Source organism: Pteropus medius, unplaced genomic scaffold, assembly GCF_902729225.1.
Source record: "Pteropus medius unplaced genomic scaffold, Ma_sr-lr_union100, whole genome shotgun sequence".
NCBI classification, from domain to species: domain Eukaryota; kingdom Metazoa; phylum Chordata; class Mammalia; order Chiroptera; family Pteropodidae; genus Pteropus; species Pteropus medius.
The window spans coordinates 4,193,684-4,221,057 of NW_024347788.1; the positions used below are offsets into that span (position 1 = coordinate 4,193,684).

The 27,374-nt window shown below is 33.0% G+C and overlaps 1 pseudogene; it reads left to right on the top strand.

Moving 5' to 3' along the window:
- The window catches only part of LOC120614424 (nucleolar protein 12-like), a 101,895-nt pseudogene that overhangs the window by 56,929 nt on the left and 17,592 nt on the right, over nt 1-27,374 (top strand).

A 27,374-nucleotide genomic window follows, 5' to 3' on the forward strand; every position in this document is an offset into this window, starting at 1 on the left:
AGATTTCACAAGGTACTGGTTACTTGTGGGAGAAAGAAATATATATTTCTACAGGTTGGATTTGGGGGCTGAATCCATTTATGTTCCCAGTGACCCATCTTAATCTCTATCCTAACAAAATTAGCTCTTAAACCAGAAGGTGAAAAAAGACTAAAAGCAATAGTTAAAATCCTAATAATAAAAATTCAAGGTACCTTTTCTTGTTCTTATAGTACTCCCATCCTCATTGTCGAATACATGGTAAACAAGTATATAAGTTTATTTAGGACCTGAGAGCCATAAATAAATAAGTAAATAAATGAATGAATGAATGAATGAATGAATGCATACATATATACATAGATAATAGGTAGATTAGATAGATAGATAGAGAGATAAATAAAATCTATTTTTGCCACTATATTATAAAGCTGGGATTTGTTTTACCTTCAGTGCCACCTGATATTGCATATTTTTCAGCTGCAGATCTCTGTGCTGCTTTATTTAGTGTCCCTTTAGAACTAAATCAATATAGGCATTATTTGTCCCCTCCTTGGGTGGGAGATAAAAGAACAAAACACCTAGATTACTACACCACAGAAGTTCAGTGAGATACCTTACTACTTTTCACAAGTCCTCATCCAAGACGTTAAGAAAATATTGCATTTCCCTGTGATTCTATTCTTAATACGTGTATGACCATTTTCAATTATAATCATAAGTAAAATTCTAAGACTGATTTTTCTGTATTTACATACTATTACAGTTTAGAAGGGGCTTAAGATTTCCAAAAACTGTTTAAATGATGTTAAGCAATGTTCATTATCTAGAGCATTATTGATCTCAAGGAGATAGACCCCCTTTTGCTTACTAAAAGACATTCAGAACTACTCTAGATAGATAATAAAAAATTGATAGATAGATAGATAGGTAGATAGATAATAAATAAAGGAATTCTTAGATTTTATTGATTCCTATAGGCAATGGGCTCTAATTTCTCTGAAATCACCAAAACTCTGTACCGCTCAACCAAATCTTTGGTAGGTGAACCTCTTTCCTAAAAATATAAGGAAGAACAGTGTGTGTGTGTGTGTGTGTGTGCGCGCGCGCACACACGCGTGCTCACACACGCACGCACACACAGGTGCTTGGTTAAATTAGTTCTTAAAACATCTGATAACATGGAGTTACCAATGATCATGAACCTTTCTGCCAATTCACATATGAGAGCTCTAGACAAGTCTTTAGTATTCTTGATTAATGTTTTAGGAATGACCATAGACTAATAGATAACTTTAATCTCTTTCTTGGCTCCATGCCAAAAGCCTATCCACTTTGTCTAAAAGTAAGAGCCACACCAGCTAAATAAGCAGAGGCTTCTGCCAATTTGATTTTAGCACCTCCTTTAAACTTGATCATCCTTCATGTTTTACAATGGTTGTTCACTGAAATTATACATTTTTAGCAAGTAGGCTTACCTCCTATGAAATTCTATCATTTCTCACACATACATTTACGTCCATTCATCACTGTAATATTTTCAGTCCTGCTACCTTTAATTCATTAATGAAGATGGAAAAACTCATAATTATCTAACATCTTACTCATGAACTACATTTTAGGTAGATATATTAGAAAACCCTTTAGAATGTACAGACTTAATCTTCTTATTGATTGATTGGTAATATGTTGAGACTGAAATTGGAAAATATCCTCTGTATACCTTCTGATAGATCTCACTTCACCCCTAGATTACGAATCCCTGCCACAGACAAAATCTACCCAGAAGGCAGAAATCAATGTGCTCCCCAGGGCTTGTCAGTTAGCCGGAGATAAAAGGGTTAATGGATAAGCTTTGAGAAGTAGATCATAATTTTGAAATGTTCGAAAAACAAAGAAGGTTCTTAACCTCATCTAAGAGTAAACAATGCATTAAAGAACTTCTGTGCGCTCTAATGCTTCCTTAAGAGGTGGATATACGGGAACAATGTGGAGACTGGAGAAAATGCCCATGCTGCTTGTTCTCCTAGACAGATCACACTCACTCACATCCTAGTTACCTAACCAAAGTTAAAAAAAAAATGTTATAAAAGCTTCGAAAAGTTATTATAATATACCAGCAATAGGTGCCAGGGTCAAAAAAAATGGTGCTAGGGAAAATATCAATGCAGACTGCATGAGAATAAGCTCCAAAGATGGCTGTGTGGGAGCACTAGGCTACCACATATGGCGGCCTGAGACTTCACAGGAAATCACCCACCACAATGAAAGACAAAGTGGCTACCGAACTCAATCAACATTGGTTAGAAAAATTTACTAAAAGGTCTGGTGATGCCTATGAGGCGTGCCTCATCTGTCACTAGCATAATTTTGATAAAACTGTTAAAGGCAGGGGCGAGGTTAACTAGTCCAAAGCTCAGTAACCCTTTGAATACCTCTATTTCACATAATTTTTACCTGAATGATACTTGTATATGTGTCTGTCCTTATTTTCTTATCCTTAGGAGGAATAGAATCCTTTCATTGCCTGATAATTACTTGACAAAAATCAAATTAAATTAAATCAAATAATTAAGTTAAATTAGATTAAATTTAAAATAAAAGCAAAAATAAATTTTAAAAACGTGACAAATAACTAGTATTAAAGAAGTTGGGTGGTTCTCAAAAAACTATGTTCATAAATCTAGCAGTCTGTGTCTTACATAGGTTAGCCAGTTTACACACCAATTCTTAACTGGATATTGAACTTATATCAAAGAGTGTATAGAGGTAAAAAGCAATGTGAAACATAGAGACTTGTTTTATTGTTAACAGAATTAAAAATAGCTTTGAACCAACAAAAAAGGCAAGAAGATATTTAGAAAAATGAAAATCAAAAGAATCACACCAGTAACCTTTCATACTCAAATTATTAAATGAGCAAGAATCTACCTTACAAGTCCACGGATATGAAATACTGGGATATAGATGATGGATAAATAGGTACATAGATAGATGACAGATAGATTAGATGGATGGATGGATGGATGATAGATAGATAGATAGATGATGGATGGATGGATGGATGGATGGATAGATAGATAGATAGATAGATAGATGATAGATAGATGATAGATAGATAAACAGACAGACAACCACTATTAGGTCAATTGGAAAGTTTCAGCTTACACTGGTAATACATTATATTAAACTTAACCATATTTGATCTTCTTATAAAGGTTTACTGGAAAATGATCTATTTGAAATATAAAAATCAACGTATTTGACCTTTGAAAGTATGAAATGGATGCAGAACAGTATTTATTCTTTCAGTCTAGAGGATAATGAATTCCTTATTAATATATTTTACCTTTATTAATGTGAAAGTGAAAGATTCACTCAAATAACTTAATATTGAAAGATTTAGAGGACAAAAAAACATAGAGTAATTAAATAAAATACAAATTGAATGCCTAAATAAAGGTTATTTTTAATAAATTTTTCATATAATTAAGAGTATAAGACATAAAACTGAAACATGATAAATTGCTAAAGGAGCTTATAGATATATATAAATAACCAAATATAAAAATAGCACTGATAGTTACACATAAACTGTAAATATTAAAAATAGCATATACTTTAAAGTGGGATAAGTTTTCTCTATTGCCTCCTGATAGATGACAGCTCCTGCAAATACTCCTCTAGAATTTTTCAACCAGAAAGACTGAGTTGATCCCAAACACTGATCAGGGACAGCAGCTAAGAAAATGTTTAACAGCTAAAATCAGTATTTCTCCAGAGTGTGCTAAAGTCAATACTGACAAATTTCCTCCGGGTCACTTACTACAAGCCCTGAAGATCCCCATGCACATCTGGAGAAGGGTGAAAATTTGTTTCCAGTCAGATGCCAGCATAAGTGGCTGTAGCTTGAAGTGAAGGAAATTAGATCCTTTATAACCAAAGGACATCCAGACAGTGATATTATCCAGAGAGTGAAAATACTGAGTTATCCGTTATATTTATATTATAAAATATCTATTTGTTAAATAGTTACTGAAAACCAACTTTCTGTATTTTCAGTGACCTTCCTCCAAGTTTACAGTTGCAAAGAGCACACACACATAAATAAATGTTAAAGCTTAAAAATAAAAATAAAAATAAATGTAAGTGGCTTTCATATACTAAGATACATGGCAAGAACCAAACAGATGACATAAATAGTAAGCACATAGAAATTGAGTCATATTTGATCAGCCCAAGTAATGTCACCTGAAATAGGTTATGAAATTGCAGTAAATTATATTTTCTTACTATCTCCATATGAAATCTCTTAATAAAGTAAAGCAATAACATATTGAACAATAATATTTTCTTCCTGATTCTGTCAATTCTTTAGCATTTTGGTCGACACTTCTTTCCTCCAGAGATTAAGTCTAGCCATGAAAAATGCCTCATGAGGCAAACCTCCATTAAAAATATACTTAGAAAAATAATGCTAATGTGTTGGTAAATAACTCTACAGAGAGTAAAGAGTGAAACTCCCATATGTCAATAATAAAGTCAAATCATCTTAGGCATCCTTTGCAAAGGTTCCAATCCAATTCTAATTATAAAAATAAGCCTAGCCACCAAAATCATTTTTGTAATTCCGGCTGAAGGTCAACATCAAAAGCAAGAACGCCAAGAGGCTACATCAATCTCCCTAGATTTAGTAATATGAGTAGAATGAATGAAAAATCATATCTTAGGAGTAATTTTAATTATATAATTTCTGTGGTATGCTGAAATAATATAGTGAAATATTTTAGGATATGAGTTATTTTAAGAATTAAGATCCATCTCTAGATTACAGCCATATATGTTTAAAAAAAGACCTATTATGACACAACTGAATATTTCCAACTTTATGAAATTCAAATTCTTTACCCTGACATTCAAGGCTGATTAACATTTTATCTTACCTTTACTCTTCATAAACAATTTCCAACATTATGTTCGATTTACCAATAAGTGAAAGAACCTGAAAATATTTTTTAAAATATACCGAGTTTGCTATAATGGAGTTAATAATTATCATAGGATTTGTATGTGTGATTCATGGTATCTGGTCTCCAGCTTTATGTACAATCCTACCAATCCATAAAGGACTAATTAATTCAAAAGTACTTTTTCTAAGAAACAACATCTTTACATCCTAACTAACCCCCACAAACCAAAGCTGGGAATTATCTGCATCACTTCCCTGAATTTCAGCATTATTTCATGTTTTCTTTACAGCACTTAAATATTCCACTAAACTTATTTGTTCACATGCACAATGCCACTCACAGTATAGATCTTTGAGATTTATCCTTCTTGTATTCTCAGCTTAATAATGCATATTGCAAGTTTCCAATAAGATTCATCCCCCTTTCCTACTTAAAAATTCAGATATTATTAAAGTGTTATTTAAAAAAGAGATAATTATTAGCCACACATATCCTACAAGTTTATGAATACATATACATTTTTAATAGCATAGCAAAGATCACTTTTAGCTTAAATTGCATGTATTAATTTTAGGTCAGGAGGATTTTATATACACTGAGTTTTAGAAAAATTTTCATCAAAGGGACAACAATTAATGTTTTCACAGAAAGAAAAGAAAGATTTATAAAAATGAAAGTTATCTGAATTTTTTCTGTGGTTAACTTCAGTTTTCTTGCTAAACCCTCTGGTAAAAGGACTGCTAACAGTTTTCTACACTGCAGCCACTTACATTTTTAATGCACAAATTTGACCATGTATGTCTCTAATTAAAACTCACCAGTTAATTAAATCTCCTTGAGGTGGAACAAATAGTCAATAAAATGAAAAGATATAAAAAATAATATATGTAGAACACAACTCTATTTGGTCCAACAATCTACATGTAGATAGCTTTTTAGAAAGAAAGAATAAGAAAAAAACATAGGAAAGGAAAATGCCAAAGAAATAATGCAACATAAGTTCACAGAAACAAAAGATAAAATTATTTAGATTAAAAGAGATTGACGAGTTCATAGAACATGCACACACACACACACAGAGACACACACACACAAACACACAAACAAAAATCTACACATACGTTGTGGCATTTCAGAACACAAATGAGGGACGATTTTATAAAAGCTTCCTGGAAGAAAACATCAGAAACAAAAATGAACCAAAAAATCACTCAAAACCTCACAACTTTTAAAGATTACTGTGAAAATAAATGATAATCAGACTGAAATTAGACTTTTCATTAGCAACACTAATCCTAAAAGTAGTAAAAAAATTAGGAAATTTAATATTAAATTATTTAATATAGATTTATAAAATTCAGCTAAATTACTGAATAATAATGGGGGCAAAATAAAGATTTTTCATGCATATAAAGCAGTCCTCTGAAAAAAATTTCACAATTTATTTCCTGGCATACTATGAATGATATACCTCAGCAAAATAAGAATTTCCTTACGGACTTGAAGTAACAAATGATCAAATCAGGAGAGCAATGAAATGATGCCCCATGAAAATCTTTCTGCTGTTCTCCTAATAAGAACTTAGTTCAGATTATGAGAACAATGGAGGAATTCCAGGAAAAAAGTTTTCAAAGGAAAATGTCATGCGAAAAATTCAGAAATTGAAATAACATAAAGATCTAAAAAATACAAGAAAAAAGAAAATTAAATCATGTATTTTAATTCTGCATAAACCGTATTCTGACACTTATTTTCAAATTTGATTCGATATGAAGATGAGATAATGACAATAACAAGACAATGAATTTTTCATAGAATGTAAAAATCAGTTGACTGGAAGATTCACCCATTGTATCATGGAATCCAAGGATCAGTCTTTTGAAAGATGCATCATTATTTTACATACTTCAGAGAAAAAACTAGCAGTTAAAATATGATCCACAATCAATGGTAAAAGAGTACATGCTAGAATCGATGAAAGACTGGAAATTCTAACAATAACTAACATGTATTAAGCACGTACTCTGTGATAATTTATTATTTTTAAAGCATAATCTATATTCTATTCTTATTGCTTTTTCACAAATGTGAAAACAGAAGCAAAAAGAAGTAACCTACCCAAGACAGCAGTTCTAGAAGATTGTAGAACAATTATTTTACACCAGAGTTTTATTAACTTTATGGTTAATAAAACAAGATCAGGTAGTGTTGTAAATAAAAGAAACAAATGTCAATGTAATGTATTCCTTAAATTTACTAAAAAGACAGTGTAAATGCAAAGTTAATTATATATCTATCCCGCAATGTGTTGGTGGGTGTGCCAAAGTGCATTAAAATAAGCTAACTTTTTATTTATTGTTACACACAGTAAATATATAATGGTAAAGTATATTATTTAGTAAAATGGAGATGAGAACAACAAAAAAACACAATAAAATAATCTTGAAAGTATACTCCTCTCCAGAGCAGAGGTGAGATGGAGAAGCTAGGATTCTATTACTTTTAATTATAACACTATTTATTAAACCTTGTTTTTAATATCATTTGTGTATCTATTTCATAAAACTGAACTACATACATTGCAAAATGTAAATATAAATATACTTCATAACACATAAAAACATTACAATTTTGTAGCAACTTCAATTTATCATCAAAACTTAATAGAAGTAGCCATCCTTTATTACTTGATTTTTATGAACTCCCACTCCATATCATTTGCTGCAATTAAGCCAAATTTTCATTGAACAAATTCCTAAAGATCGATGCAGCTTTGGTAAGAACTGGTTACACAAATGTCAGTTTCATCATTCTACTAAGAAATTGTCAACTCTTATAAACCTCTCTGCTCCTTATAACTTCTTCCCACGGAAACTCTTCACCTTAGGTCTTTAAACTTGTTAAAATGATCATATCACAGTTGCTTCCTTGCTTTAGTAAATTTTTATTTATTTTCAATCCTCATTTCATTTTTCCTTTGGCTCTTGAACTTACTGTCTCATTTTCAGTTTATGTCCTTTTCCCAAGGCTGCCTTCCATGGGTGGACATAACTGGTGCTATAACTTGTAATTGAGCTTAAAAAACTCTTTATAGCTCAGTCGTAAGCCTGTCATAAGCAGGATCAAACCAAAAGGACTTATAGTGCCAAATTCTACAGTTAATTTGATTTTAAGGACTAGTGGTAACATTAACTTATAAAAAGTTTTTAAGAGGTAGGAAAAGTTTCTAAGAAGTAAAGATCTAAAGTATATGCCTATGTTATTCAGTAATTTGTCTCAGATAGAAAGAATGTCATTCTTCTGTTCAGACGTTATCTGGAATTTTCTTTATTTAAAAAGCTTTGCTTTAAATACCTCTAAATATACTAAATGAACTTTAAGTGTATTAAGCACATTACAGTTTAATAAAATAATATTTTATATTTCTTAAGTCAACTTACAAAAATATTTTATTGTGTCCCATCAACAAGTACAGTTTGAAAACTGTCAGCTATTAAAGAAACTGAGTGTATGGTATGAAAATAAGTGAGGCACCGTCCTTGAAACATGTGCGGTCATCACTTTTTAAATCTTTCACTCACTGCTTTGTGAATATTGGAACTAGATACTCCTGAATCTGCTTTGTGAGAAGTATTTTTACTAAAGAGTACATCAGACATAATAATATGATCTTAGGGTGTAAGTAAGTAGCAAATAATGCTAACTTTTCTGAGGAAAAAATAAAATCTTTATACTCTTTGTATTAAGTTGATATTAAGTATAAGAGAAAAGATAAACACAAAGAAAATGGAAAATGCTCTTTAGTTTTAAGAATAATGCACTGAATTGTAAGGTAGTTACAAATAGATAACTTCCTGTTTTGTTTCATGAGGGTTAAGTAGCCCCTCCTTGGCTCCAGTGGGGAACAAAATATAGATATTGTTTATTATGCCCTCAGCTAAGGAAAATTATGACATATGGATTCTAAAAAACAGGGCTTTTACCTTTTATTTATGTGTTATGAAGCAAAATATAGAGTTTATATAAGAAAGGAAAATTGCACTAATTCAGTAAAGGTTACCACATTTCTCTATAAATCATCAAATATTTAAAGATATTGGGAGGCATAAAATATGAAAGCAAAAATTAAGGTATTGAGACTCATGACTTAACTCTATTTATAAGCAGAACTTAACCCACGTCTTCAACTATGTCTAATAAGCACTCAGAATTGTTATATAGTCTGAAATTAAAAAATATACATAGATCACCTTCAACTTTGAAACCATAATAATGTAGTTGTAATGCTTACTTGCTTTTAAAGACTACAGTTTATAGTGTTTATAGTCTGGAGGTTATAGTTTTATATGTGAACATGTTTTGGAAATTATATAGAATAATATGATGAAATACACTTTTAAGTAACAGAAAATCTCTGAAATTTCTAATATCCATGAATCCATCCATAGTTGCATTCTCTGAATTGGCTGAAAATGTCCTATGTCACACATAATAAGAGGGTTTTTAAGAAACCTCATATTTTTTCTGTATCAAATGATGTTACCCACAAATATGATAGGGCATTTATTTCTCATTGTTCTCATGTAATTGAAAATATTATCAGTTGATGGTATGAAATAATTTACAAACCATTTACTTTTTTATAATTATTTTCTAATAATAATTCTGCATAATGTAATATACACAACGGTATGTATTAGGAAGAACTATATTAATGAAAAACTCTGTTTTAGTATTAGTTATGCAAATAATTCTGTATGTGACTCTGGCAGACTTGTGGAACTCTGAGATTCAATTGCATAATGAGCTTTAAGAGATTTTTCATATCTAAAGGTAAGATGCTGCTGTAATGCAAATGAATATTGCTTTCAAAATTTTATTAAATTAAATGTCTTTTAAAAAAGTGATTCCAAAACTTTTATAAAAGGCACAATTTAAAAATAATTTTAAAAATAGAAAAATGTGGCATAAACCAAATTGCAAATGTATTCTAAGGAACAACTTTTACTTATCACTGTTTCTCACTTAAGGATATATCACTAAAATGAAAAGGAAGAATTGCTTGAATTTAACCTTGGTAGCTTTTTTCCCTTGCATTTTATTTTGTTTGTTCGTTTGTGTTTGTTTTGGGGGGGAATGAATAACAAAATAGCTTGCCACTTGGATATATCCATAATAAAGTATATGAATTATATATCCTATATTTTATAGATTATCACTTAACGATTATGACATTTTTGATGGGTCAATAAATATTACAGTTCCTGTTTAGTGTGTATCTAATTAATGAGACTTGCCAAATCATTGCTTTACATGACCCTTGAAATGTAAAATCAATTTTTTTTCTGTCATATAAAGACATTTTTTAATCTTTAGTTTGGTGAAAGCTATACTAATTTTTGTAGGCCCTTGGTTACTTAAACTGTCTCTGCCCCAGACTGGAACCACGAATTAGAGGGTTTCTGTTCTAACACACTCTGGATGTTGTCGCAAACGTCATAACCACGTGTGTTCATGCACAGACACTTTAGCAGGCTTACTCGGAATTATGGAGCGATGTTATCCTTTGCTCAGGTTGCATCTTTTCCACATAATTAGAAGCAGCCCATGAGGCTGTCTACTTTCTGGATTTGTCATAAAGGACTGAAATAAAAATTAGAAAAGCAATAGCTATTGAGAAAAATGAAACCGAGACACGTAAACAAGTACTTGTGGTCTGGCCCAGCAGCAGAAAGCGGAAGGAAAATTGGAAAATGAGTGATTTTAGGGTTTTATAGCCTTAAGATTTCCAGAATGTGTGTTTTGTTTGTTTGTTTGTTTTTTAATGAGCTAAGAAATAACAGAGAATTTAAGAAGTGTTTCCCTGATTTATTAATCCTTACCTGCAGATGGAAGAAAAACTACTTTAAAGGTGTCAGTACTTCCAAAAATGGTTTATAATCAAAATGGAAATAAGATTGTGGTAGGCAGCCTTTACGATGCTCCCTAATGACCCCCGATTCCCAATTGTTACACATCTGTGAGATCCTCGGTCCACTCCCCTTGAGTATGGACTGGACTTAGAGACACACTTTTATCCAGAATAATATGATAGAAGTGATGTCACATTTTAAGCTCCTTTTAATGTTAGGTTAGCATAAGACTAAGGTTTCCATCTTCACATAGCCCCAAACTCCATCCGGGTCACTCGCCCTAACAGAAGCCAGATGTTATGTCATAAGGCAGCTTTGTAGCGACTCATGTGACAAAGGACTGTGACCTGCAAATAACCACATAAATCAACTTGGAAGAAGATTCCCATCCTTACAGTAGAGGCTGCAGAAGAAACTACAGCCCAAGCTGACAGAATTCTTGAGCCAGAAGCAATCAAATAAGCTTCACCAGATAGCTGATTAACGTTAACTGTGAAAAAAAAAGTGTATTTTTTATGCTGTTAAGTTTTGATGTAACTCACTGCACAGACATGAATAAATAATACAGAATTGGCACCTGAATGGTGGATACTGCCAAAAGAAATAACTAAAAATGCAGGGAGTAACTTTGAAATTATGCGGTAATCAGAATCTGGAAATCTATGATTTTGAAGAGAGTAATGAAAGCGTAAAGTGCTTTGAACATACTATAGAAGTTTGAACTCTGAGTCTGCCATGGGTAAAGGCTTACCAGAGTAGTGAGGAAAATCTTATTTGAAACTAGAGGAAAGGAGATTCTTGTCATATAGTGGCGGAAAATCACTATCACTTGTAGTTATGCGGAAGATGTTTATTGTAGGAAATTAAATTTATTCACCTAAAGTGATAATGTGTCTAGCATTGTAATCATGAATTCACTTTCAAGACACTATTGATTTTATATATATACATAATAATATATACATATATTTTACAAATATTACACATTTTATACAAATATATATTACATATACATATATACATTATATGTACATACACACACACACACACACACACACACAACTATTTCACCTCTAAATCCCTTACACTTCATATCTATCATGTGTCTCTAAGCACTATGCTCATCTTGGTTTGGCAGAGGCCCCTACCAACAGAGCATGTGCCATCTTGAATATTACTTGTTACCATGTTAGAGAAAAAAGTTTTCTGCGCTGTATCACAGCAGTGACTAAATGCTTCTGTCTTTCAGAGAATCATGTTTCTTCTTACCACAACTATTAAGAGAGCCAAACATGATGTTTGGAGAAGATGAAAGACATAAATGTATAAAAAGTATACAAAAGCACACTATAAAAAATATGCCTGAAGACACCAAAATAAATGATGTCATGAATGCAAAGATTGGTAGGAAAGAGTTCATATATCTTTACAGCACACAAAAAGTCTAATCATCGCTGCATCTGGAAGATCACTGGTGAACTGTCAACTTTAATCATGCAATTTAAAGTAAGAATGTAGCAGTTACAGTGTTAGGTTTGGAAGTTAGTGTGCTCGGTGTGAAAAAATGAACATGACCTGAAGAAATAAAGGTAGTGAGTATAGACCACTCTGTGAATGAGTTAGAGCAAGTAGGTGATTCTCCCCTTGCTCATTCCTTAGTAGCAATTGTTATGTGTTACGACAAATTGTTAGCTCACTGGTTTTGTCTTGTCTGTTATGTTAATTTAGTATCCCCAAGTTTTTGTGCAACATTTGAGTTATTATAAGCACTGGGTCGATTTCAACTGAAGATATTAATGATGTAATATCACAGATGTTTCTTAAAAATGGTTCTTTAGTTTTCTTGTAGATCTGAAATTATCTCAGTTTGGGATGAAAAATAAAATGTCAAGCCCTTCCAGATACACCTAACTTAAAAATGCCTACATTAGTCATGATAAAAATATTTTAGAAGATTTCAATTATTTTGTTCAATTCTTGTGGGAATGTCTTTTGGCAGGAATATCTTCAAGTTCTCCTCTAGCTTTTTTTTTTTTCTTGTTTGTTCTTTGTTTGCTTCTGTGTTACTGCTACTAAATCATCTAATGCTAATTAGAAGAAACTAATTGGGATAATCAGAGCTTCCAACATTCTTAAAAAAGTAGTGTGTGGGAGAACCTACTCTGAATTTTATTCAGTGACTTCTGATTCTTGGTATATGTTCACTTCTCACAGTAAGTAAGGTTTTCTCAAAGAATCAAGTAGATGTTTGAGAACAATATGTAAAATGAAAGACTTCTACACTGGTAATAAAGGCATTTTGTCTTAAGTTATCCAATTGAGATTCAAAATGAACAGATTATTGTAAATGTTAAAGCAGAATTTGTATGGATAGCTTTCCATGGTAAATTAGAAAACAGTTATTCGCTAGGCTTAAATTTTCACAATTTAAGATATTTAAGTGTTTCACAATTTAAGTATTTAATAACACAAAAATCCTGTCATTCCTAATCATAAAAGTTCTGTCACTGTCATGTTTAAGAAGCCAGAGTTATGTCAAATTATGGTGTAATTGAATTGGCAAAGTTTTCTAAGACCGGCTGGTCAAATCTCCATATTTTCTACTATATGGAGTCATTTAAAAGAGACATGATTTATCACTAATCATCGGAGAAATGCATATTAAAACCACAGTGAAATATCATCTCACCCCTGTCAGAATGGCTACCATCAATAAATCAAAGAATAAGTATTGGTGAGGATGTGGAGAAAAGGGAACCCTCATACACCTGTTGTTCTGATTGAAAATTGGTATAGCCACTATGAAAAAGTTTGGAGGTTCCTCAAGAAATTGAAAATAGATCTACCAATTGACCCAGAAATCGTACTTCTGGGTATTTATCCAAATACCAAACTGAAACAATAATTCATAAAGATCTATTCAGCCCTATATTCATGGTAGCACAATTTACAATAACCAAGAAATGGAAGCAGCCTAAATGCCCATCAACAGACAATTGGATAAAAAAGTTGTGATTCATATGCACAATGGAATATTACTCAGCCATTAAAAAAAAGAAATCTTACCATTCACAATGGCATGGATGGAGCTAGGAGTTATTATGCTGAGTGAAATAAGTCAGATAGAGAAAGATAAATACCATATGATTTCACTTATATGTGGAATCTAAGGAACAAAAAAAACTAAGTAATCAAAAACAGACTCACAAATACAGAGAACAATCTGGTGACAGCCAGAAGGGAGTGGGATTGGGGTCTAGAAGAAAGCGGTAAAGAGTTAAAGAAATACAAATTAGTAGTTGATAGATGGTCACAAGGATGGGGAGCATGGCATAGAGAATGTAGTCAGCAGTAATGTAATGGCTAGGTAGAGAGGCAAAGAAGAGAAAGAGTAATCAGGGGGATCATTTCAAAATCTGTATAAATGTCTAACCAATGTACTGTATAATTGAAACTAATAAAAATTAAAGAAAAAAAATCATTTAAAAATAAATAAATAATTTTTCCACATACCTCAGTCACAATTTGATCTGAATAAAACAAAATAGCCCAGATTTTTCATTAAAAAGGACTTTTATATAGCGAATTAGGTACTTAAACTAGCAGAAGGGCTAAGAGAAGCAAAGACTTGGAAAACCATATTTGCTTTTAAGAAGTCAGAAAGTTGCTGCTAATGATCTCAGCTGACTTCATCACGAAAGCAGATGATTTGCAAGAATTTCCCAGAAGTCACTGCAGAACTTCTCATACACCATTTACCTGTGGACCAACCCATAGATGTTAGAAGGAGGAAGTAACAGCTTTTGCTTCTTTTTCTGTCTTCCAGTTTTATGCAAGTATATCTTGTTGAAGAATATAATCTAAAATCTTGATATTAAGGAAAATTGGGAAATGTTTCTGGGCTTCTAGCCCAGATAAAGAAGGGATGATTAAAATGGTAGAAATGTAGCTGAGTACAAATAGATGATATCTAATAAATATATAGTTATATTGGATTACAAAAATTATACAAAAATTCCTGATATCAGTGCTGTGATATCACACTGACTTGATATAAATTTTAGGCCTGCCACTTACAAATTATATGAATTTAGTCAAATTCCATAGCTCTGAATCTATTCTGACATCTAAATATTGAAGAGTATTACTTCTCACAGTGTTGATAATTATTTGAGAAGAGGCCTGTAAGGTACACAGTAAATATTATATTTTATTACTATTTTTGATAATTTAGTACAATATAGTATGTAAAAGATTTGTGAAAAGTCACAAATAATTTGGCAAAGGTTAATAGGAGCACAGAAATCATGCTTCAAATATTTCAACTATCTCTTAATTTTTGATCAATGTTCTTTTAAATTGAACTTCTCAAACTTGATGTGATAATCAAAAGGATCTGGATTCTACTCACTGAATTCATGTAATACCTTAAATTCTTTGATTTTATATGAATAGCAACCTTATAAGTTTTACTAATAAAATATATATTTCTTTTTAATCATTGAGTTTACTATACAATGTTATTGAAGTTAAGTTTCCAGCTCTAAGAGAAATAATTATACTTCCATTTCCTATATCAGGAGTTAACCAAAATCAGCCAAATTGCAAAGGATGAAGACACAGTTCCCATAAGGTTGCCCTCACTTGACACTTCTGATCTTCCTTGAAATTTCAGGGAGTTTCTAAAAACCCCTGTTTCCATTATTCACTAGAAGGTCTCACAGAACTCACTGCAAACTGTTATACTCATGGTTACAATTTATTATGGAGAAAGAATATAAATTCAAACCAGATGAGAAAAAAGATTCCTAGGGCCAAGTTCAGGAAGGGTCCAGATTCAGAGCTCCCAATTCTTCTCCCCCCATACAGTGACACACAGCGTTACCTCTCTCTGTCCATGATGTATGATGTCACTCCCAGTACACTGCCAGCCAGAGGAACACACCCATGCCTTTGATGCAAAGAGTTTTTACTGAGGATCAGTCACTTATTGTCCACATCTTTGGCTCTAATCTCCATGCCCTTGCATAGATTGGGCAAATATCTTTAGTCCTCAGTTGCTCTGTAGGTCAGAACTCATATTTTGATATTTACTCCATCATAAATAATGTTATTAGACAACCCGGTGGTCTAAACTCTTAGGCAAATAAAGAGATCCCTATCAGGCAGAATATTCCAGGGGCCTAGAGAGGACCCCACAGTAATCAAGAGCAAAGGCCAGACTTCTCTTCGTGTAGGTGAATTTTCACTACACAGGAGCCAGTGTTATTCCAGTGGCAATAAAATAATATTATTAGATTTTTTGATGTTAAACTATTATAGACTAATTAGAAGCAACAAAAAAAATTTTGATTAGTGTGATCTAACAACCTATCTCCAGTAAAAAAGGAAATATTTAGATGTGCTATATTAACACCTATAATAAAGGGAGAAAATTTAGAAAAGGATAAAATATATAAAAATAAGGTGATATTTTTGCAAAGCAGAATCTTTTTTATTAAGTTTTAGTGATTTTTTCCCCACACTCACCTAAGTACTTTTGGAATTCCAATTGGAGTCACAGTCACACATTTTTAATACCTTGTATTTCTGTGTAATATATAAATGACCTAGTGTGTGAAATGTTTTGCAGAAATGTGCACTGCCCAGAGCCATTCACATTTACAGAGGCCTCTTCTCTACAGCCATTCCACTGCACATCCATGTGTAGTAAATGTCCCTAAATCTCAGCTTGGTCATTTAAAAAACATGGTTTCAAATTATTCAATTTTAGAAATCACAGTGATTAAAATAAATGCCTATAGCATAATTCACATTAATAATATAAATGGCATCCTTCTGTTTAATTTCAGGAAAACATTGTATTTTACATATAATAGTTTATTATTTACTGAACCAAGAATTTAAAAGCTATTAAAATGAAAAGATATTTCAACATATATAAAATTGCAATAAATCTTGTTTCTACAAAGAAATTTAAAATAATTAAAAAGTGTATATTTGAATTATCAAACATTGGTTATTGATTACTAATTATCTGAATGTCCATAAATAAGTCCGCGCTCTAGTTTTAGAATTGTTCATTTTTTAAGTAATGACTAAAAAAATTTACATTGTTATTAAGAAGACTAAGTGACATGGTATTGTACTAGTTCATATCATTTGTTTTACTTCTTTTGAAACCCAAAGTTTTACTTGTTTAATCATGTATTGATCTTTTTTTCATATATTATAGACATTAAGCTTCTTAAGAGAGCAAAATTACTTGCCTTACCTGGTATTATAACCCTACTGTTAACACAGTGCTTATATGAAGATTCCTATTATAACTTTTTTTTTGAAACTATGAATTATTCCCTAAGTTTTTAAAATAAAATGAAATTTGAGATGTTTTAAAGGTTAATTTATATTGTAGGGGAGGAAAAAATTTTCTTTATTTGTAGGATCTTTGGTCTAACAAGAAAAATGGCATGAAACAGATTAACAGGAGAAAAACAAACTTAATTATGTACATATGGAAAATCAACAAAGATATGAGACTCAAAAGCAAGTTGGGCACTCGAGGCTCATGTGCCATTCTGAGCTAAGTGGCCTGGGGTATCATAGGGGTATCATAGGGGAGGAGGGTAATTCATAGGAGATAAGAAAGGTAAGTGTTTGGTAGCTATATGTGTGCCCTGCCATGCAGATAGATCTTTCATATAAAAAAGTTATCTGGAAAAGCTTTGTCTGGTGCAGGCCCCCTATCTAAATTATATGAGGCAATTAAGGGAAAAGTAAAAGATTTTCCTGAGTTTGCTGGGCCTGGATTGTCTTCAGCTCGAAATAATTCACCTGCCAACATAGCTATTTTTCCAACAGCATTTGCTCACTTCATGTCTCTGTATCATATTTTGGTAAGTCTCGCATAGTTTTAACTTTTTAATTATTTTTCTATTTGTTTATGGAGATCTGTAATCAGTGATCTTTGATGTTCCTATTGTAATTGTTCTGAAACACCATGAATATAAGACAGCAAACTTAATCAATAAATATAAGAGAACAAACTTAATTGATAGATGTGTGTGTTCTAATTGTTCTACTATCCCTTGTCTCTCTCCCTGTCCTCAGCCATCTCTATTCTCTGAGACATAACGATATTAAAATTAGGCCATTTAATAACCTCACAATGGCCTCCAAGTGTTCAAGTGAAAAGAAGAGTCTCATGTCTCTCACTTTAAATAAAAAGCTAGAAATGATTACACTTAGTGAGGAGGATAACTTGAAAGCTAAGAAAGGCCAAAGCTAGGCCTCTTGTACCAAACAGTTACACAAGCTATGAATGTAAAAGAAAAATTCTTAAAGGAAATTAAAAGTGTTAGTTCGGGGAACACATGAAGGATAAGAGTAAAACAGCCTTGGTGCTGATTTGGAAAATATTTTAGTGGTCTGAATAGATCAAACCAGCCTCAGTATTCCCTTAAGCCAAAGTTTAATCTAAACTAAGACCCTAAGTATCTTCAAATCTCCCAAGGCTGATGGAAGTGAGGGAGTTGCAGAAAACAAGTTTGAAACAAGCAGAGGTTTTGACAGGAGATTTAAGGAAAGCAGCAGCAAATGCTAAGGTGGAAGCTGCAGCAAGTTATCCAGAAGATCTAGCTAAGCTAATGAATGTGGCTACGCTAAACAAGAGACTGTTAATATAGGCAAAACAGCCTTATACTGGAAGAAGATCTCATTTAAGACTTTGATCACTAGAGAAAAGTCAAGGCCTGACTTTGAAGCTTCAAAGGACAGGCTGACTCTCGTGTTAGGGGCTGATGCAGCTAATGCAGTGATTTAAGTTGAAGTCAGTGCTCATTTGCCATTCTGAAAATCCCAGGGCCCTTAAGAATGATACTACATCTATTCTACCTGTGTTCTTTAAATGGAATGACCAAAGCCTAGATGACAGCACATAAGTTTATAACATGGTTGTCTAAATATTGTAAGCCCACTATTGAGACCTACTATTCAGGAAAAAAAAAAAAAAAAAAAAAAAAACTTCATAATATCATTGCTCATTAACAATGTACCTGGTCACCCAAGAGCTCTGATGGAGATGGACAATGAGATTCATGTTGTTTTCATGCCTGCTAATGAAACATCCGTTCTGTAGCCCATGGATCAAGGAGTAATTTTGATTTTCAAATCTTATTATTTAAGAAATAAATTTTGTAAAGCTATAGCTGACATAGGCAGTAATTCCTCTGATAAATCTGGCAAAGTAAATTGAAAAGGTTCAGGAAAAGATTCGCCATCCTAGATGCCAATAAGAACATTAGTGATTCATGGGAAGAAGTCAAAATATCAACATCAACAAGTGTTTGGAAAAAGTTGATACCAACCCTCATGGGTGACTTTGAGGGGTTCAAGACTTGAGTGGAGGAAGTAACTGCAGATGTGTTGGAAACAGCAAGAGAAGTAGAATTAGAAGTGGAGCATGAAGATGTCATTGAATTGCTGTACTGTCATGATAAAGTTTTAACAGATGAGGGGCTCCTTCTTATGGATGAGCAAAGAGAGAAGTTTCTTGAGATAAAATCTACTTGAGAAGATGCTGTGAAAAGTATTAAAATAACAAAGAATTTAGAATATTGCATAAACTTTTTTGATAAATCAGCAGCAGGGTTTGAGAGGACTGAGTTCAATTTTTAAAGAAATTCTACTGTGAGTAAAATGTGATCAAACAACATTGCATGCTAAAGAGAAATTGTTCATGCAAGGAAGAGTCAATTGACGTTACAAACTTTATTGTTGTCTTTTTTTAAGAAACTGCCACAGCCATCCCAACCTTCAGCAACCACCACCCTGATCAGTCAGTCAGCAGCCATCAGTGCCGAGGCAAGACCCTCCACCAGCAAAAGGTTATGACTTACGGAAGGCTCAGATGATGGATCACATTTTAGCAATAAAGTATTTTAAATTAAGGTATGTACATTCTTTTAGACATAATGCTAGTGCACACTTAATAGACTACAGTATAGTGTAAACGTAACTTGCATACGCACTGGGAAACCAAAAATAAAATTGTGGGATTCACTTTATTGCAATATCCACCTTATTGTAGTGGTCTGGAACCGAACACACAGTATCTCTAAGGTATGCCTACATCTAGGCCATTTTTTTTATGCTAATATATTTTTGCATTTCTTTCCCAGTTGTGAACCTGGAGCACAAAAGCAATGCATGATGCTTAATGTGAGGAGAAATTATTTTAAATTTCTCTCCACAATTATCATTCTGTATCCTCTTTGTCTTCTGCAGATGATTGGCAGTTGAACTATAGTGTAGCAATTAACAATATATAACACCAGAGTCATCTGGATGTTTTGCTGTCTTGGTATCTTATAGACAAGTTTCAATCAATACTTATCTATTCTATTGCCCTCTTCAATCAAACTCTTATATAATGACAATGACAATAAACTAAATTAAACAATATACGTTATATATAATATAGTTGAGAAAGGAGATTTTCTCCATAAACAATTTATAAATTTCTTCAACTATAAATGCTGTCCCATAAAATTCAAGCTCATTTTCATACACTGAAGAAACCATCAATATTTGATCCAACAAAGTTTATTTCATTTTTTTCTCCTATAACTGACAAATGACACTGTTATAATTTCTGAAACTGTATCCTAAAAGCAGAATACGAGCATTCACTCATCAGTCTTTCATAGAATAATTTGAATTTTAACGTAGTAACTGGAAAACTAACATTTTGTGCCCTAACTTGATGCCACATCTGTAGGACAGGAAAATAGCTTTCCCTCTACTATTCCAGCGTCTTGACTCAGACCTCCCTATAATAAAAAGATAGATTAACAGCAAAAACACAAAAACAAGTTTAATAACATGTATACCTTCTATATACATGAGATAGACCCAGCAAAACTGATTAACCCCCCAAAATGGCCCAAGCTGGAGCCTTAAATACCATTTTCAGATAAAGATATAAGAAGATGCTGGGAGAGGGGGTGTAGGAAATAGCCAGTTATGAGAAGTTATTAGACAAACCAGGTATGGTTGTTATGCAGATTTAAGTAGCTCCCTCCTCCTCTATAAGAGTTTCTGGAGATTTGGTCGTTCTTCCTGGTACAGAGAAGGAAGACACTCTTCCATACAAATCGACGTTTTCCTTAAACATTTACTTGTCTCTTACAAAGGAGTAAGTTCTTCCCGGTTTTCATAGTGTTTCCAATGTCTGCTTGTTTCTTACAAGTAATTGGTTCAAAATAATTCTTATTTCAAAAAAAGAGGCATATTTTGTGATGGCATATTCTGCTACCCTTCACTACAAACCAGCAGCACGTGTGTTTTGATATTGTTGGTAGAACAGTGATCTACTGTTACATATAATTTTTGTGTATTTTATTGCATTTTGTTCTTTAACTCTTACCAAGTAGTGGGAAAACATTTTAAAACATTAAGCAGTGATGACGAAAATACTAAAATAAATATACAAACTAAAAAAAAAAAATCTAAAATATAAATCAATAGCTTTAACAACTTTGGCCCTTTTTCAGCTTTAATTTGGCATTCCTTTCAAGCTAGTTCACTGTGTGTCCTAGAGTTTAAAAAAATAAAAACTTAAAAAAAAAAGACAAAACTCAAAGCATATACAATATTGCAAAATAATCTGAAATGAAAGTGAGATATACTTGTTTTCTAGAGAACCAAAAGATTCACCTGCCACCCCATCCCAACCTAGGAAAAGTCACTGTTTAGTTCACTTTGCTTTCATTAGTGTTTTAGAAATGTCTTATGCAGGAAAAGTAGCAGATTACTGCTAATCTAATCACAAAGAAGGTCATAGGAACCTCCTAGAACTTCAAAGGACCGCTTACAGGCAGTCTTCTCTTCAGACTAGGGAAAATGCAGGACAGGAAGAAAGGTATTCTCCATTATAAAGGCTTTAACAGAGTACAAAGTAAAGAGAAAGGTCTATTAGGCTTTAGATGTAGAAATGTTGCCTTAGAGAAAGCATTATTCTTACAGGATGCCGGCAAAAGGAGAATGGAAATGAAACATTTAGAAAATAAGGTTTGAACCCAGAAGTTATCACTTTATCTGACAGTAGCTCCTAGTGATTCTATTTTCAGCTTCTTCCAACAAATATTTTAAAAGTATAAAATCAAATTATTGATTTGGGGTATAATATCATATTAAATATTATTTACTTTTAATGTAAATTTTACTTCTTTGAAAATTGGAATTTACATTACTTTCAAAAGAATTTTATAGACTTTGAGATTAATATTACTAAATATTAAATACAACTATGGATGAAAAAGAGGCCATATACTAAACTGAATAAGTTCAGGGGAGGCCAGCATGGCGGGCCTTACAAACTCAGAGACTGAAATGAACCATATAGGATGGTCTGAACAAAAAATTCCTACCTAAAAGTGTGTCATGGCGGATAGTCACATCCTGAGCCTGTAGTTTTCTTTAAAAGACCAATCTTTACTTTAAGTACACCCATCTATTGTCTTTTTGCATCTAAGATAACATACCCTTGGAACGTCAGAGCAATTCCTCTTTCCAGACTCCTCTGGCAAGACCCGCCACACCAGAGCTGAGACCACAGAACCCCTCACTGTTATCTTGCTCCCAAAAACCACCTATATGGGTTATAAATGTTCATTATTAGCTATCCTGAACCCACCAAGATTAAAAAAAGCAGTATGCGTCTCTCAGTTTTACTTGTTTCCGATCCCAGAGATTTCTCTGCTTTGCTCTCTCCCACCCCCATAATCTATCACCAATGAATTTCATACTACCCTCCTTACATCTCCTCCTTTGATTCTAATGCATAAAAGAAACTGCAAAACTGCCCTTCTTCTGAGCATTTTCTTAATCCCTTGAGAATTTGCTTCCCAGCAATTTTCATTTGGGTTCACATGAACTCATAAAAATTCTCTATAGGTTTGAGCATTTTTTACATTGACAAAACCCTTCGTGAACTTTAACCAATTCAATATTTTGATTCTCTGTGGGTTCTAGATGAAAAGTTAGCAAATGTGTCACTACACGGAGATGCTGCACACTTTAAAGGGGCGCGAAGAGTGGATGAGACTCAGGTGGCAGGAGAGGTAATGCAGACAGTCCTGAGGGTGTGCCCAGGAAGCTGGGCACAGACTCAGCATTGCACACCTTTAATTCCCCTGACACTCCCACGTAGGAGGTGTGCTGCTATAATGCCCATTTTATGAAGAAACTGAAGCACAAAGAGGTTAAGTAACTGGCCCAAAATTATACTAGCAAGTATAATATGCTGTAAGCGGATTCATGATTCCAACTCCAGCAGCTGGCCTCCAGCAGAAATGCACTCCTGCTGGCCTTTAAGTAGCCATGATGTCTTGCAGCAAGTCTCAACATTTCTTGATTATATTATTTCATCTATAAAAGTATAGGATTGAAGGGTGGCAGAAAACGCCACCTCAAAACACGCCTCTTTGGCATTAAGATTATTTTGAGCTGATTATGTTTTGCAAAACAGTAAATTTAAGAGAATCTCTGAAACCAGAGTAGAGGTTACCCTTTTGTAAGGGAAATTTACATTTATAAGAAGTATCTCAATCTGTGAATCCCCCTCACTACACCATGGGGAACAGGATAACGAAATCACAAGAAACTCTCATCGATGGAGCAGACAAATCTTCAAAATCACTGTACCCTTTGTACTATTCCTAAAAACCTCCCTTTACTGATCTCTGATATCTTTGTCTTTAGTTGAAGATGGTATTTATGATGGTGCCTTGAGACCTGTAAAGGGGTTTTACTGTCTTCCTAGGTATCTCCCGTGCATGCGGGAGGGATACAGGTCAATCAACTTCTGTTTATTTTTCTCTTATTAATCTTTGATTACAGGGGGTTCTCGACCACAGAAACTAGAAGGTACAGGGAAAACTATTTTTCCTCCCCTACAAGGTTTTAGATATACATTTTTTAAAATTATTTTTCTAACTTTTTTGTTTTTATTCTGTTTTTCTCTGTCTCTAAAATATTCTTGTGTACTTCTAACCTAATCGCTCTGTAAGAGTTCAGAATGACTCACTCAGAACTATGCCTCTGTGCTGTGAAGATTGTTTCGAGCTACAGGCAACCGAGGGCCCAGAGGTGCCAGAGAACTTCTGTCCTCCACCCCTCACCTTAACTACCCAGAAGAATTTAAACTATGGCCTTGCCCATAATAAATAATCAGAAATATATATATTTTTTGCTCTATATGTATGGCAGGACAAATTTCTGATTACTGAACATCTGTTCTTATTGTCCTACAATGAGCTTCCTCCCTTCTTATGCTCTGAAGCCTACAGGTATCTTATTCTTAGCTCAAAATTCCATATCTACCTCATTTTCCCTTTCTGTCTCTGAATCTCTCGTGTGTGTGGGGTTTCTGACTTGCACATATATATGGGATCTCCATACATACATATGTAATTACATTTGGTTATTTTTCTCTTGTTAATTTGTCTCATGCAGATTTGTTAGACCAGCCAAAAGAACCTTGGAAGATAGAATAAAATTTTGTCCCCTCCCACAACTCTCTTAATATACATCTATATCTATATGCAAATATATATGCAATTGTTCAACTATATTTATATACCTATATCTGTATCTCTGTTAATAACAGATGATATTTATATTATCTGTATCCATAGCACTCACTTTTATGTATTTTATACTTTAGGTAAAAAATCTGTAATGAATAGGTATTATTTCATCAGGATCTTCTCTCCTTTTTCCTGCCTTCAACTGAACAGTTATAGAAGCTGGTTGTTTCATCAGTATAAACATAATAGGTACAATAGTTTATTTATTTTGCTTAAATACAGAGGCAACTTGACCTTTGCATTACGGAAACATTTTTTAAAAAAAGAAAGTTGACATTTTAACTGTTTCTAAATGACCCAAAAAGATTCTCAGTAATAGGGCAGAGTGAATTTGGCTTTTCAAATAAAAAGCATCTCTTGACCTATGCATAGGGGTACCTGTGTGTGCCTCCTGAGAACATTATGTTAAACTATGTGTATCACATAAAGAAACTTAATAAAGTATTTTAGAGAAAAGAATTTTAATAATTTGATATTAAGACAAATTTTAATAATTATATTAAGACAAAGAATGAAGAGTATGATTATGTCACCCCTGAAGAGTGAATATAATTCCCTGAAAATAACAAAGATTATAAAATAATTTGGAGGACAAGGCTGCTAGTAACTGAAAAGGCTTCTTTCATTCTTTGTTTAATGGAAGATAAAAAAAAAAAGGATTGTGGAGAGGACAGAGGAAAGGAACAGAAAGGTCCAGGTATCAGAAATCATTATACTCCTTCAAACAGGAAGGGAGGAAAGAGACTCATGGGAGAAGATGAGATAGGCAGAAACAATCACTCAGGAGGTCTCAGCATTCTGGTGACCAATTTAAATCTGATTTGAAGGTCTCCAGAATACAAGGCAGTTTAAAGACATGGGGAACATAGTCAGTGTGATATTTCATAATAATTAGTTTAGCCCTCTTGGATGGGAGTGAAAAGCCTTCAGGTTAGAAGGCTAATGAAGGGAGAGTTAGGGGAGTACCACGGGATCAATGGTTAGTAGTGTCACAACCCTCTCCACATCGGGGACAGTCACCTGGAGAATGTGCAGAAATCCACCTGTCTGATCATTATGTTTACTACCTATAATGCACTTGCAGACAAAGAACATCATATGAAAACACTTGCCAGTGGATTTTCTTAAAATGTTGTTTTTGTGTGTAAGTGTAAACAATATCAGACTATATAGACTAGTGTTCCATAGAAGAGAGGAAAATAAATTGATTTTTTTTAAGTATACAAGAATAAAAAATATTAGGATACATTGTCAAGGATTCAATGGAGATGTAAATACACATTTTAGATCTTCATTTAGTTATTCAAAATTAATTCTATTTACTTGGAAAAAAAATCCAAGTTTCCATTTTGAATAATAAAGGAAATAAAACTGAAGAATTCTCGTGTTGATAAGAAAAAGTTCATTGTCACCTTTCTTGGCTATAAATACAAATAAAGTCCCTTGTGAGATAGGTAATGACAGAACTGCCCTGAGCCCAGAAGACGTTCCTGACTCCAAGGACATTTACCTTGTACCTACCACATAACTACTGCCCTGAACTCTTCTTGATCTTATTTGCAATCTTCCATCTTAGGCCCAGAAAAGAGAAAGATTAAGGAGCTCAGTTAATATAAGACTAGCCCACATATTCCTGGTTAACCATTACAGGTAGTGTAAAGACAAAATGAAAGTAAATTAGTAGTGAATATAAATATTTATCTACTTATTAAGAATTTATAAAGTACTCTATGTATAAAATATACCAACAGAACATATATAACATATGGGCATGTCATACACACCTGATTATACTGGGATGAAGCAAGATGTTCCTTAACTAGCTGATTTTATTGGGTGCTCATCTTAAAATCCTGAGGTTTAATTTGTTTATTGATTTCTTGCCATTTTCACTCACTTGTTTGCTCAATGAACACAAAATAACAGCAATAACCTCCCTCTCACCAAATTAAAAAAAATAAATAAATAAAAAAGTCTATTTTGACATAATTTTAGGAAATATATTATTTTAAAAAGCTTTACTCATTCTTATTGTGGCTGAAAAGGCTGGAAGAAATGTACTTTATTTTATTCAGAGAGATAAGGGCAAAATAATAAGTAACAGGGAAAATGACAAAATACCTCACGTATTATCTAAAGCTGTCTATGACTTCCAGGAATTCTTAGTTCTCAAAATGAATGTCTGTTCTTCACAGATGCCAAGGAAAATATGTGTTTCTGAAAGAATAGTCTTCATAATTAGAATAAAGTGTACCACACAGGGAAGGAAGCAAGCAAGCAAGAGGTGTTGGATAGATGCTATTAAGGTAATTGAAGTTTTCAGCTATTTTTTCAGGTCATGTTTGATTTGAATGGAAGTAGCCTTTCCTTTTGATGATCAGTGATATTTTAGGAAGTTCCTAGAATGAATTCAATTAAATACTTTTTCTCAACATCTCATCATTTTTATAGAGATAGCTTAAAATGAGCGTTTTCTCTTTTTTGGCCAAAAAAAAAACCCCAAAACAACAACAACAAAAAAAAACAATATCAGACTATATAGACTAGTGTTCCATAGAAGAGAGGAAAATAAATTGATTTTTTTTAAGTATAAAAGAATAAAAAATATTAGGATACATTGTCAAGGATTCAATGGAGATGTAAATACACATTTTAGATCTTCATTTAGTTATTCAAAATTAATTCTATTTACTTTGGTGCTTAGTAGGATGTTAACATAAACCTAGTGTTCTGCTCAGACTGGGAACATCGGAAGCCTGCACTTGAATCAGCTCCGAAGCCCAGAGTTTCTGGTATAACCCCTAATCTCCACACTGATTCTAGCCCCTTTTCCTTTTCTTCTCGTTCTTACTGCAATAAGAATT